At 37.1% G+C, this 15,688-nt stretch overlaps 1 pseudogene; it reads left to right on the top strand.

The window, feature by feature from the left end:
• Positions 1–15,688, top strand: part of LOC115428166 (nuclear factor of activated T-cells, cytoplasmic 1-like) — a 102,108-nt pseudogene that overhangs the window by 67,185 nt on the left and 19,235 nt on the right.

Here is a 15,688-nt window from a genome sequence, read left to right as displayed (position 1 = left end):
TGTGACCTTATAGAGCAGGGGTGTCAAACTCATTTTAGTTCAGTTCCACATTCAGCCCAATTTGATCTCCAGTTGGGCCAGACCAGTAAAATAATAACAGTGAAAAAAGTAAAATTATAATATGACCAAGTTTACATCTACAAAGTTTCCTTAAAAATCTGAATAACATGAACAACTTGAATTGTCTTTAGAAAAACAAGTGCAATTTTAACAATATTATGCCTCGGTATATCAGTTTATCATTTACACATGTGCATTAAAATCACACAAAACATTTAGTATCAGGCAGAATATTGGTAAAATTGCATTTACTTTTCTTAAGACATTTCCGTTTGGTCATAATTGTTCAGGTTATTCACATTTTTTGTAAAAGTATAGTTTACATGAAAATGTTTACATTACCAATTTTACTTTTTTACACCAAAAAAACAAAGAGAGAATTTGGGCTTGTCATTATTTATAGGTTATTATGATAATATTTACTGGTCTGACCCATTTGAAATCTCATTGGATTGTATGTGGAACCTGAATTAAAATGATTTTGACACCATTGATTGTTAATATCTTCAGTGTAATTTTTGCATTTCACAAATTCATCCCACGGGCCGGATTGGACCCTTTGGCGGGCCGGATTTGGCCCCCGGGCCGCATGTTTGACTGCTGTGTTATAGAGTTTTTACATATTAGATGCAACATTAACATCATTTTCCACATTTCAGAATTCACTCGTCATTGAAGTCCCTCCGTATCGGAACCAAAGACTGTCAACTCCGGTCCACGTCAACTTCTACGTCTGCAACGGCAAGAGGAAAAGAAGCCAGTATCAGCGCTTCACTTACGTCCCTGCAAGCGGTAAAAACCCTCAACTACTGTTATTTAATACGTATTCTGAACATCAGTGCACATCTGGGTTCAGCGTTTCTCTTAGAAGCTTTTGTGTCTTATCTTTGGATCGATTTCACTAACAATAAGTATTATTCTTTACTGCAGTGGTTCCCAACCTTTTTTGGATCGTGACCCCATTTTAACATCACAAATTCCTGGTGACCCCAGACATTCAAAATGGAGACCTTTTTTTTTAAGCTAAAAGTAATTTGTTTTTGATCATGTAATAGTTTGGTATACTATGTTGCAAATAAACATTAATTTTAGACAACATTTAGACTATATAATGTATATTTTTATTAGTAAGTTTTAATTTTTTTTGCTAAAATTAATTTGTTTTTGATCATGTAATAGTTTGGTATACTATGTTGCAAATAAATGTTAATTTTAGACAACATTTAGACTATATAATGTACATTTTTATTAATAAGTTTTAATTTTTTTAGCTAAAATTAATTTGTTTTTGATCATGTAATAGTTTGGTATACTATGTTGCAAATAAACGTTAATTTTAGACAACATTTAGACTATATACTGTAAATTTTTATTAATAAGTTTTCATTTTTTAGCAATTACTAGAAATTTCAGGCGACCCCATGGTTGGAAAAACACTGCTTTACTGCATCACTCCGTGCGTTTACATGACAACTTTTATTCTTGGTTTAATCTGAATAAACGTTAGATCCTATTTCAGATGCCCATGTAAACACTTTATTCCAGTTGAAAAAGAATAGTTCGGAATAAATTTAAATCCGAGTAAAGTCACTGGTTTAATCCCCTTTTAATTCCAAACTAAATTATTCCTCGGACATGTAAACCCTTTATTCCGTTTGGACTTTATTCCTTCCATTCTGCTCATGCTCGTTGTCTTGTCCTGTCGCGATGACGCACACATTCTGCGCTGGTGGAAGAATATGCAATGCAGTCTAGTCAACCCAAACCATTCCACTGGGCTATTCTGATGGGATCTACCAGCCTGGAAAACCATGAAGGAAGAGTTCATCACCTGCTTTTTTATTCATTCATTTGTCATGCACTTATGAGTTCGATAAGTGGGCTGAACAGTTTGCACTGCAGTGCACCGATTGCCTTGTTCTCGCAGCCCTTCCGTTAGCTTAGCTTAGCCTAGCTTAGCATAATTGCTTCATTCCTCTGGTCAGACGTAGCCAAGCTTTTATAGGTGATCTGTAGTATTTTATGAGTAATTTTGTGAAATTCAGTTCCCCCTAATCATTCCTTTAGTCCGGTGGGGTCAATATGATCGCAAACTGAGGCTCAAATCATGGCGATGTGACTGACTGCACTAATAAAATCTTGGGAAATAAAAACTAATACAAAGCTAAAACGGCAAAGCTAATTTAGCGCATGCATCCCTTCCAACAAAAAGATTTTCTAACTTCGGTCAACACAACAGTCCCAAGATTGTATGAGTGCAGTAAGTCGAGGATCTAAAGAAATAATTAGGGAGAATCGGATTTCACAAAATTGCTTACAAAAGACAACAAATCACCTTTAAAAAATTGGCTACATGTGACCATAGAAATGCAGTGACTATGCTAAGCTAAGCTAACAGAAGGGCTGCCAGAACAAGGCAACGAGAGCACTGCAGCGCAAACCCTTTTACTCACTTATCTACCTCATTAATACCTCATGTAAACCTTTATTCGGGTTTAACATTTCCATGTAAACAGAAGTGAAAAAAATACTTTAGTTCTGAATAAATTTCTTCTGGAAAAATAAATCGGATTTAAAAAACATCATGTAACCGTACCCACTGACAATAATACAAGATCGCTGTGATTTATTTATTTGGAAATACAGTTTTTTTCACACAAATTAAGACACGATTCCAAATATACTCTATAAATAAGATATTTTAAGCCATAAAACAACAAATCCAGCTTCTATTTTTGTTTAGTTTCATGCTGTGCCAAGTTTTAGTGAAACTGAAACGTGACAGAAAAAAGAGTTTTATAGAGTATTAAGTTTAAAAAAAAAGTAGTAAAATACACAACCGTAACCTTCGACCTCTTTCTTCTACTTTCTTCTCATCAGCCACTCTTAGTCTGCTCTTTTACTTTGATATCCCAGACTAATTAGAAACATTTCAGGCAGCGTTTTACATGCAAAGAGGACGACAAACAGTTTGTATTCCCCATTGTCTGGTGGTTTGCAAGGGAGGAACAAAGCAACATTATTATTCCTCCATTGTAAAAGCAAATCTCTATAAAATGTGTTCTTTTCCGTACCTGTAGCATGAGCGCTGCAGTGACGGGACACAGAGGGATGGGGAAAGGGGCATGGGAAAAGCATGTTATTTCACTAGTGAACTTTTTGCCAAGCTAAATATAAACACTGACCCACCAACTTAAATGTAAAAACCGCTGCTAATTGCGCTCCAGGCTTGGAGAGAGCATCCAGTGGGTGGTTCAAAGCTCTGATTCAACTCAACCCTGCCCAGCCCTGCTGAACGTGGGCGACGGAGTGCCCCGCTGTGAAAGTGGAGCATTGTCCTCCCCATCCAGAGTGAGGAAGGGGGGGGGGGGGGGGGGGGGGCACTGAGGGACAGCTAGTCTGGTCAGTGTCTCCTACAGGGTGAGTCTGTTCAGGCAGCGAGCCAGGAGGAAGAACAATAGGATCTACCAGTCTGGAAGACATGGGAAAAGGAGGGAAAAGTGAATTCAGTTAAATGAAAATATGCTGCTTCAAACTGTAACCCATAAAGACCCAGGGTTTCTGTTATGGCAACTCCAGGAGGAATTTTGGTTTCCATTTAACCTTGTCCCAATTTATTTATTTCCATTTATTATAATAATATCTTTTACATTGTGTATTTTTAAGTGTAAATCATGTATTTTCTTATATTTAATTCACTGATCATGTAGATGTTCATAAAAGCTCAGATTAACCCTTTCGTGCATGAATTATGAAAAGCTTAATCAAGAATTTTTTCCAGAGTGTTTTTATTCCTCTTTAAACATGGAAAAAAAGACAATGTGATTGAAAAAATTCTTATGAAAAATAAATAAAATAAATTTTAAAAAAGTTGTTTTAAAAAAATTAAATAAATAAGTTTAAAAAAAAGTAATAATAAAAAAAATTCTCATGAACCTATTTTTCATGAAGTTGCAAAAATGTCCACTCAGCTGGACATCATGCATTAAATTTTTGAAGCAAAGAAACATGTATTTACTGATAAATTTCGTGAAAACTATAACTATTACGCTCAGGGGAGATCTACAGGGGTTGGACAAAATAATGGAAACACCTAACATTGTGGCATCATAGAAGGTGTTTCCATTATTTTGTCCAACCCCTGTATACAATGTTACCATTTCATGTCAGAAAAGATATGTAATGTGTTAAAACTTTAATAAGGATATATGCAAAACAAACAAAAAAAAAAAAAACCCCACAAAACAACAAAATCCATGAATATACAAGAGAACAGCTATAGAATAGTTGTCCACTGTAGTGACCAGTATACATGAAAGGGTTAAATTCAAAGGTTATTATATTAAAACAGAGAAAACTGAAGAAAAAGTGACTTATTAGATAGATAGATAGATAGATAGATAGATAGATAGATAGATAGATAGATAGATAGATAGATAGAATTAAATGTAGAGACATAGAGGACAGTCATGATATCCCCTAATGTTCCAATGAACATTAGTGAAAGAACAACAACCTCAGAGCTGAAACTACACTTTTTTAACCCCTAAAGACCCAGTATGACTTCTGTGTCAGTTCCCAAATTCATTTTTCTCTCTATTTAGCCTTTCCTTAATGATCTATCACTATTTCTTATAATATTATCCACTGAATTTTGCATTTTTCCAGTGAAAATTATCTATTTTCCTATATTTAATTGACTGTTCATGTAGATGTTCATAAAAGCTTAGATTAAATTCAAAGGTTATTATATTAAAACAGAGAAAAAACAAAAAAAAAGTGACTTTTTCAGCAAATATATCATTAACTGAATATAAACCAAGTGTCTCCATCCACTGTCTGGAAAATATGAATGGTGATAAACAGTGAAAAGCAAATTCTTTTTTTGATCGTGTTTAATTTGCACCACCATTTGCACTTGTAATATTTGCCAATTAAAAAGATAATTGCACACGTCAAGAAAGTCACATTTTGTGCTAAAGATAGTAAAGGAGCGTCTAGTTTTGTGTGACAAAGGTCTCATCTCATGTGATTCAAGTCATATTTCACCTCGTTCTTCAAGATGGAGCTGAAAAAGTATTTAAAGAGGTGAAAATCACAGCAAATCTGGTCATGTTACTAACTGAGGAGCTTGTGGAGAAAGAAATGATGCTAGAGTCACATTCACAGCTTTGGGGTGTGTAGTCTGTGTTTTCAGTTTTACAACAAAGTGTAAGTTTCGTGACTTGTGAAATGATCTTTTCTTGAGATTATTTTATTGGATTTCTGCATCACAGCCATAATATCTGATATACTTATACTGATCTACTGTTAAACTCAGTTTGTTCTGACTATAAATACATTTATCTGTCAGTTCAACCCATTTTTGGCTTAATTTTTCAACAGTATTTGCATTTTTCCATTTATTAAAACCTATTATGCTACCCTTTTACTGCAGCAGGTGTTACAACATTTTACACAAACACATCAGATTTATTTTTGGGATGTTACAGTACACAGGGTTGATTTTCACACTCCGGAAACCCAGGGCTACGCTCTGTTTTGTGGCAACGCAAGCATTCACACTTCTGCTCTGTTCTGTGCCCGTGCATCTGCCTATCCACCATAGACACACTTCCTCCAAACAGGCCTAAAATAGTCCTGCAGGTGCTATTTTAGTCGTGTGGTCGGTGTAACCACCTCTTTGCAGTTCCTCTTTTACAGTTGTTGACAGTGGAGGCTTCAGTAAAGCATGACACGTCCTAGTTTCACTGTTTTTTTGGTTTAATTAGGCCCTTATTTAGCTTGGCACACCCAGAGGGATTAAAATATCTGTTCCAAAGCAAGCTGAGAAAACACAAAGAAAAGACAACCAACAATGTGTATCAGCAAAAATGTTCAATAAATACATCAAAAAAATCAGGAAAACTCCAAAAAGACACAGAGTAAAAGAGTAAAGTCAGAGTCATTTACTGCTTCAGCTTTGATTTCCAGCACATGCTTCAAATTATAATGTGAAACAGCTTCAGCGCAGCCATGAAAGAAACAGACTGGTTTAGTGATGTAGTGATGAGGTTCGGGGTCAGAGGCGCGCTGTCGTTCGGTCGGAACTGGAGCGAAACGCTTATTATATAAGATTAACGTCGTGTCACGAGTCACCGCAGATTGACGGTCCGTATTTCAAAACCCAGCGTCCGACATGTGACTGCGACCGAATGGACGAGACCCCATCGACTGTGAACAGGGTCCGCCTCATTTGAACTCAGCATTGGTCCTCGCATGTACGATAACCACAATCCTCAAACATCCCGAAGCCACCATTTTGTCTTTTACTGCTACATCTGTGTTTAAAAGCAGCCCTCGTGTCCAGTTTTTCGCTGGGTCCCAGTGTGCGAGCAGTAATTTATTTTAAATTGCTGAACCCTGCTGAGTATAAGCTGCTGTTGCTGCAACATATTTCATATTGCACATTTAGTAGATATTAGCACCAGAGGCCCTTCCAAAGAAAATAGGCCTTTTATTATAGACCCAGCTGGATGTTTCTCGTGTTGATGAGTCATCCCTTTTTTTTTCCTCTTTTTTTCTAGTTTTGTGAATCTTTTCAGCAGGGAGGGAGCGCTCCGGCTCAGACACAGAGTCTCATTGATGAGAGTGTTTGTTTGGCAGTGGGTATCCTAGCCACAAACCCACTCACACTCGTAGGAATATGTGTTTACTCATGTAGCTTTTCCTTCTTCTGTTTTCAGTTCCAACAATAAAGACGGAGCCACATGACGACTACGACGCCCCTCTCGTCTGCTCCCAGCACAACTCCGGCCTGTCTCTGCACCCAAAGCCATACTTCCCCCCACAAGTCATGACCCCCATGATGACCTCTGACCTCAGGCCATGTGTAGTGGGCGGGGCCTTCCCTGCGAGCCAGCAGAGACTGGCAGCCAAGCCGGCCTCCCTTCCCTCCTCTTCCCCGAGCAGCAGCCCCAAACTGCACGACCTGTCCCCCCCACCCTTCTCCAAGTGCCTCCCGGCGGTTCAGCATCCGGGTCAGCAGTCTCCGATCCCCCACGTGTCCATCATTCAGGAGACCCCCGGACGTTTCCAGGCGCCTGGTCTCTACCCACCCAGCAGCTCCTCCTCCTCCCCGGTGTCACAGCCCTCCACCCCCGGCACAGGCCCGGAGGCGCCCTTCTCTCCCACCCACTGCATGACCCCCACCCCGCCGGTCAGCAGCAGCACCAGCCCGGTGGCCCAGCAGCACCCCAAGGTTCCAGAAAGAGGGCGCTCCTCCCTGCAGGAAGACGGCAGCCCCCCAGCACTGGCCGTCAGCATCAAACAGGAACCGCAGGAGCTGGACCAGATGTATCTTGATGACGGTGAGTGAAGAAGTTTTTTTTCAGATCAAACCAAAAAAGTTTTCCAACCTCATGTGTGGAAGAAATTATAAAGCCATGTAGGCCCGTAATTAGCTAGACAATGAGGTTTTTATTGCCTTCCAACACAAAATGTCTGTAATGTAAGTGCAGGTGTTGATAGGATTCAGATCAGTATCATATGACTCACACGTCGTCGCTCCAGGAGTTGAAGTGTTTGGCTTTAAAACATCCCTTTGCATCTTTTTCATTGCAGCAAAAACCTTTCACCTGTTGTCATTTACAAGAAAAATACTTACATTTTTGTATTTAAAAACAGCACAGTTGGCTAAAGTACTGGACACAAACATAGTAATAAATAAAATAAGGTTTATATTTAAGGTTTATACAGTGAATAAACCTTAAATATGTTATTATGTCTGAGGAAAGGCAGGCAAAACAAACCCTGAGAGCCTGAGAGACCCATAAAAATATAAATAAAAAGAACACAAAAGTAGATCAAATCTGAAATATCTGATAAGTTTGAACAGACTCAGTAGTTTCTGTTTATTTTGGCCCTGTTTCACAAATGAATGAATTCATTTTCATTCTTGAATAAGGGAAAACATTTTGTGGAATATTGGAACATGTGGAGGTGAGTGCTGGCATGAAAATGGTGAAAAAAAACGCAAAAGAAAATGTCAAAACCAGCAAGCAGGTCTGACTTCTCCACCATGTCATTGCTACCAGCAGTTGCTGGGGATAAAATGTTAAAACTCATGCAGTGGATGTAAATTTCCTGCACCAACACCTATTCTGTCTGTCTTTTCTGGCTTATTCTAACACACCACATCCATTAAATATTAAAATCCCAATTTTTTTAACCCAGTATGTGAAAAAAATATAAAAGAGTCCACTCCCTTCATTAACAGATAATGAGGTTTTTATTTCCTTCCAACACAAAATGTCTGTAATGTAAGTGCAGGTGTTGATAGGATTCAGATCAGTATCATATGACTCACATGTCGTCGCTCCAGGAGTTGAAGTGTTTGGCTTTAAAACATCCCTTTGCATCTTTTTCAATGGAGCAAAAAACTTTCACCTGTTGTCATTTACAAGAAAAATACTTACATTTTCGTATTTAAAAACAACACAGTTGGCTAAAGTACTGTACACAGACATAAAAACAAATAAAACAAGGTTCATATTTAAGGTTTATACAGTGAATAAACCTTAAATATGTTATCATGTCTGAGGAAAGGCAGTTAAAACCAACAAAAAACAATCAGACCGACATATGTAGCCTGAGAGGCCCATAAAAACACAGATAAAAAGAGCACAAAAGTAGATCAAACCTGAAATATCAGATAAGTTTGAACAGACTCAGTAGTTTCTGTTTATTTTGGCACTATTTCACAAGTGAATGAACTCATTTTCATTCTTGAATAGGGGAAAACATTTTATGGAATATTGGAATATGTGGAGGTGAGCACTGGCATGAAAATGGTGAAAAAAAAACACATTAAAGAAAATGTCGAAACTCCAAGCAGGTCCAACTTCTTCACCATGTCATTGCTACCAGCGGTTGTTGGGAATAAAATGTTAAAACTCATGTAGTGGATGTAAATTTCCTGCACCAACACCTATTCTGTCTGTCTATTCTGGCTTATTCTTACACACCATATCCATTAAATATTAAAATCCCAAATTCTTTTAACCCAGAAAAAATATAAAACAGTCCACTCCCTTCATTAACAGACAATGAGGTTTTTATTTCCTTCCAGCACAAAATGACCATGTGCTGATAGGATATTTAATCAAAATCATATATGACTCACAGGTTGTCCCACCGGTGGCTGACAGTTTTGGCTTTACAAATTCAACGTGCAGGTTGTGTTTTGGATCAAAAACTTTCTTCTTGGTGTCATTTACAGGAAAAATACTTAATATTTCCACTGAAGTGCGTCAGAAAATATAAAGTGAATGAAGATTAAATGTTACCATGTTTGAACAGAGGTAGGTAAAAAAAAAAAAAAATCAACTTAAAAAGGTGGAAAACAAATCCTAATAAGGCAAAATATGAAATAAAGTTGCATTGTCTTGGCTCACCCTTATCACAGTGCTTTTCTTTACTGTAAAATAATGTTATTGTCAGTTATAATGACCAGACTTGTGTTAGTGTTGACTGACATGAGCCGCGATATTATATTTATGCAAATCGGCTGAATAGTGGCTCTATAAAGGAGTTTTAACCTGTAGAGACCTAGAAGTATTTCTGTGGTGACTTCTATCTGAAGTTGTCTCTACATCTAAGCTTTAAGATTCATTACTTTATCCTCTGCATTTTTAAGGAAGAGCAGATAGTTTGCTATATTTAATTCACTGACAATGTATAAGGGATGGGATAGGGTAGGGTAGGGTTGTATAGGATAGGAAAGGGTAGGGTAGGATATGATGGGATGGGAAAGGATGGGAAGGGATGGGAAAGGATAGGATAGGATGTGAAAGGATGGGATGGGATTGGATGGGATAGGATAGGATAGAATGGGAAAGGATGGGAAAGGATAGGATAGGATAGGATGGGATGGGATGGGAAAGGATGGGATGGGAAGGGATAGGATAGATTTTTAATGTTAATGTTACAGGAGCTCTGTTTATATTGCACAAAAATGTTGAAATAAATATACAACTCTGGTAAAAAATAAATAAATAAATACATAAATAAATAAATAAATAGTGCTTTTCTAGAAAAGAGAGCACAGACCTCCACCAAGGCAGATCAGTGACCCCACCCCACCCCCAATGACCACCAAAATTTAATCATTTGTTCCTTGTGCCAGTATCAACATTTCCTGAAATTTTCATCGAAATCCGTCCATAACTTTTTAAGTTATCTTGCACATAGACAGACAGACAGACAAACCAACGCCGACAAAAACATAACCTCCTTGGTGGAGGTCATAACTGTCATACTTACACACATGCTGATTTCAGAGTTAATTCCAGTGGTCTCTTAATTTTTTCCAGAGCTTTATACTGAAAATAATGAACGAAAATGAAAACAGATGATTATGAAAGTGTAAAGTCAGAGCTAAATGTGACTCTTTCAGCAAAATACATCAAATGAATGTCAAAACATTTGTCAGCCAACATGGGTTTTCTTGGTGAAGATGACGGTGTTTCAATGTTCACTACGGAGCCTCTGAACGTCGTATCTAATAACAATGAAAAGACGACAACCTGCATCTTATGTGACTTATTTGAATGTATTATTGGCTTTTATTTCTGGTGTATTATTTTAGGATTTAAGGATTTGTGGTCACAAAGTTCTGGAAACTTTTGGATCAGGTTGTTTTCAGGGTTAAAGATCAGGGCTTGTGGTCTCTATTGTATCAGTGACTGTTTTAGATTAGTTCATTTTACTGTAGAGGGATCGTATACTGTCAGTAAATGCTCTAATCAGTGGAACTACTTTGGATGTGGATTGCATGAGCTGCTTGGACCCCCTTATAGCTGCTTGTAGTTGTAGTTTTTATTATTATGAATAGATTTGTGTAGGAGAGATGAGTGTCAAAATGTTTATTACGGATTTCCTTTTTGCTATTCCAGAGGTAATTTAATCAAAGAAAGCTGTAGCTGCTATCATTTGTCAGCCTACATGGGTTTTATTGGCGAATCAGTTTTGCAGAAAATGACGGTGTTTCAATGTTCACTACGGAGTCTCTGAACGTCCAAATGGGTCGAATCTGATGACAATGAAAAGACGGCAAACTGCATCTTATGTGACTTATTTGAAAGTATTATTGGTTTTTATTTCTGGTGTATTATTTTATGATTCAAGGATTAGTGGTCAAAAAGTTCTGGAACCTTTTGGATCAGGTTGTTTTCAGGGTTAAAGATCAGGGCTTGTGGTCTTTATTGTATCGGTGACTGTTTTAGATTAGTTCGTTTTACTGTAGAGGGATCATATACTGTTGGTAAATGCTCTAATCAGTGGAACTACTTTGGATCTGGTTTGTGTGAGCTGCTTGGACCCCTTATAGCTGCTTGTAGTTTTAGTTTTTATTATTATGAATAGATTTGTGTAGGAGAGATGAGTGTCAAAATGTTTATTACTGATTTGATTTTTGCTATTCCAGAGGTAATTTAACCCTTTCATGCATGAATTTATCATGCCTTTACCTTTATCAAGATTTTTTTCCTGAATGTATTTATTCCTCTTTAGGCATGAAAAAAAAAAAAAAAATGTGATTGATTTTTTTTTTACGAACGTTTTTTTCATGGAGTTACAAAAATGTCCACTCAGCTGGACACCATGTGTTTAATTTTAGAGGCAAAGAAACCTGAATTTACTGATATACTGTGTGAAAATTATGAAATCTTTTTTCTTTTTTTTTTTTAAAGATAATAGAGATAATATGCAAAAAAAAAAAACAAACTCAAAACCTTGTGTTTTAAACAAAACAAAACAGTTAATTACAGCATTTATAGTGATTTTTTTTTTTTATACTCAAGCATGTTACTGCAGATCAGGTTTCTCTAGAACAGCAAAGTTACAGTAATGGTATGAATTGCAGTGTTGGGGATTATGCATAAGCGTCCACTTTGTTGACTGATATCGATCTAAAACAACAAAATCCATGAATATGTAAGAGAACACCTTTGAACAGCTGTTCACTGTAGTGACCACTATGCATGAAAGGGTTAATCAAAGAAAGCTGTAGCTGCTATCATTTGTCAGCCTACATGGGTTTTATTGGTGAATCAGTTTTGCTGAAAATGACGGTGTTTGAATGTTCACTACAGAGTCTCTGAACGTCCAAATGGGTTGACTGATGACAATAAAAAGACGACAAACTGCATCTTGCATGACTTATTTGAAAGTATTATTAGCTTTTATTTCTGGTGTAATATTTTATGATTTAAGGATTTGTGGTCACAAAGTTCTGGAACCTTTTGGATCAGGTTGTTTTCACGGTTAAAGATAAGGGCTTGTGGTGACTGTTTTAGATTAGATCGTTTTACTGTAGAGGGATCATATACTGTCAGTAAATGCTCTAATCAGTGGAACTACTTTGGATCTGGTTTGCATGAGCTGCTTGGACCCCCTTATAGCTGCTTGTAGTTGTAGTTTTTATTATTATGAATAGATTTGTGTAGGAGAGATGAGTGTCAAAAGGTTTATTATTGATTTAATTTTTGCTATTCCAGATGTAATTTAATCAACAAAAGCTGGAGTTTGATGGATTTGGCTTTGAACTCACGCTGAAGTCTGCTCCAAGCTTGATCACGTAAAGAATGTAGTTTTTGTGACCCCCGTTTATTTATCTCAGTGAGAGCAGGAGTTTAAGGAGCACAAACTTTATGATCTCACTGGTCTAGACTTCAGTTCTTACCGCTGAGGTTCTGGACTTGTGCGCTCCTTTGCTGCCGTGATTGGAAATAAATTGGATAAATGATCCTCCTCGAGGCACGAAACAACAGCGCTTGGCTCTGTGGAAGTCCCGGGGTGGAAAGCGAACACAGTGGATGAAGAAACACTAACCAGCAGCTATCAGCGGACAGCGGCAGGGCTTTGATCCGCCACCAGAGCCCCCGCTGAATCGTCTGGACCAGCTTCCGGACAATCGCCAATGAGACGCTGTTGTCGGGCGGCAGACGTAGGGTTCAGACTGTTCCCGTGCCACTTCCTCTGAACAGTCTGGGTAAATACATTAACACTTGCTAGGCCTGTCTGTGGGCATATTTGGCTGCTTTACTGGACATTGGATTTGTAATTATGTTGTGACTGGTGCCACCGCCGCTCGGATCTCCTGAGACATTCTAGGTTCAAACCAGGTGTACTTAAAAAAAAAAAAAAAACATAAAATCAAAGTATTTAAATACATCGCTGTAGCCATAACGGATATTTCTAAGGAGCTGGGCCCCCAATTACACTTGTTTTCATTGGCAGTGTGAATGGCATTCCTAACTTAATGTGGCTTCTCACTTCATTAAAACCTTTGGCACAGTTTGATACAGTTTTCTCCTTTATGGCCTCAGTAAGGTGCGGCGTTACTGTAATTTCTTGTTGTCCAGGCTCGTTAAAATTCACACGACGACATCTGAGACTTTTAAAGAGCAGAGGCACTAACTGTCATCAAAAAAAAAAAAAAAAAAAGACCAATAACTGCTAAAAAATTATGATTGTGTGTTGTAATATAGTATATGATGATCTGCACATAATTCTGGGAAGTCGGGCATCAGTCATTTATTTAATGAAGTGCAGTTATGTTTAATTTCACAATATTTGGCGCAAATAGACCTGTGCTGAGTACTGGACTATAGTGGTTTTATAGCAGCGGTTGTTTTGCCTATAACAGGGGTGTCAAACATAAAACCCGTGGGCCAAAACCGGGCCAAAAGTTCCAATCCGGCCCGTGGGATGAAATTAACAGACAAGAGTGTTACAATCATATAAAAATGCTTAAAGATTTGGTACTGTAGTGTGAATAGAATAGAACTTTATTGTCATTGTTACAGAGAAACAGATGAGAAATGATTTAGCAGCTTGTTTCTCAGAAGTCGATAAAAAAAAAAAAAAAAAAAAATATATATATATATATATATATATATATATATATAGTACAGTCCAGTAAAATACACATACAACATACAATAAATAGATAATCGGCTAAAATTTACTTAGGGGGTCAAATGTAGGGAGTCAAATGAGTGGCCATTGTTGTCAAAAAAAAGTTGTAAGAAATGCATAGAACTGTGTTGAAATAATGCTAATACATTTGTGCACAGATGACTGATATTATTTGACAGTGGAAGCTCTATTTTCAGAAATATTGGATTTTGAATAGCACGTGTATGTGAAAACTTTTGCTGGTGGACGGACGTGACATTACCCATAATGATCTGGTCAGTACCAGTACTTTATTAGTAATAAACTTATAGACGTACTATTGCTAATTCTCCTCTTATTCATAAATGTTAGTATTGTGGATCTAAAACAATAACAGCTGACACAAAAACACAAAATGTGGCAGTGGACGGATGTGACATGGTTGTTACAGATCCCATCATACTGATGCTTGGCAGCCATGTCACTGTTTCCACAAATGATCCCTGTGCAAAAACTAGGATCAGAATTATTTATTGTATAGTTTATCATCATACTAAAGAGTAAATAACAATATAGAATTGTTATTTCTTCATAAAAATGCTTATTATTAGAAAACTGTTGATTTAAAAAGTGAAGTGTGACATTCTTAATGTATGTATTGGTGTAACATAAGCAGGATGGATCAGCACCATACTCCATATTGAACCTGTAAAAATAAAACATGTGATATGTAGGATATAATCTTGTTAGAAAAATTGGGGAATCTGAAAGAATAGAATATTTGTTTTTCAGGTAAATTCAGTTCAAATATAACTTGGCCATTTGTGACATGAAAATATAGCATTAATTGTGATGAAATTGGACATTTTTGAGCTGAAAACATAATTCATATGACCATCAACATGTTGAACAGAACTGAAATCCTGTAAATTTGCATAACTTGCATTTACCAACACAAAGTTCCTTTGGGGATTCACTTATATTGATTTCTTATGCACAAAGACATAAATAAGACCTCTAAGCAAATTTTAGCCGTAATATATGTCAAAAACAATATCTATATATATATTAATTAAAAAAAAAGACTGTGTAGCTGAAAAAGGGCAATGCACAGTGAGGTAAGATGCATGAAGAGTGAATTTTTTTCTTTTTTTTTTTTTATGGTAAAGGCTCCACACACTTCACTGGGTGCCCACCTTACTGTCAGAAGGCCCGTTAGTCAGAAAATTCGTTTGGATTTAGTTGATAAATGTCACCCTAACCCTTTTTGGGGTCTTCTGACAATAGGGCGCCTCCCCTTCACTGATAGAAACTGTCATCCAGTCTATTTATGTGTGCCCTCAATGTCCTATATCAGGTCCAATGAGCTATGTCTATTTTCTTTTTCTGTTCAAATAGAAAATTCACATCCAAAAAGTCCTGTTTATGAATTATTATGTGAGACCAGGTATCATTATCGGTACCAGTCATGAAAATACTTGAATGACACCCAAAACTCCAATAAATCGCTTTAATTAAGTCGGGATTTTCATCTCCTATATCAAATAAGCTGTTTTTCTTTTCAGCAAAAAAAAAAAAAACACCTCTAGGCTGCTAATATTTATCAGGATCTCCTTCTGCTGCACATTTTTCACACCGTCTCCTGAGAGGTCACAAACATGTCTGCTCATGGAAAGTCTGAAGCGTGTTT

The sequence above is a fragment of the Sphaeramia orbicularis genome, chromosome 11 (assembly GCF_902148855.1).
Source record: "Sphaeramia orbicularis chromosome 11, fSphaOr1.1, whole genome shotgun sequence".
NCBI classification, from domain to species: Eukaryota; Metazoa; Chordata; class Actinopteri; order Kurtiformes; family Apogonidae; genus Sphaeramia; species Sphaeramia orbicularis.
The sequence above is the reverse complement of the archived record's forward strand: the minus strand, read 5'-3'. Positions and strand labels throughout refer to the sequence as shown.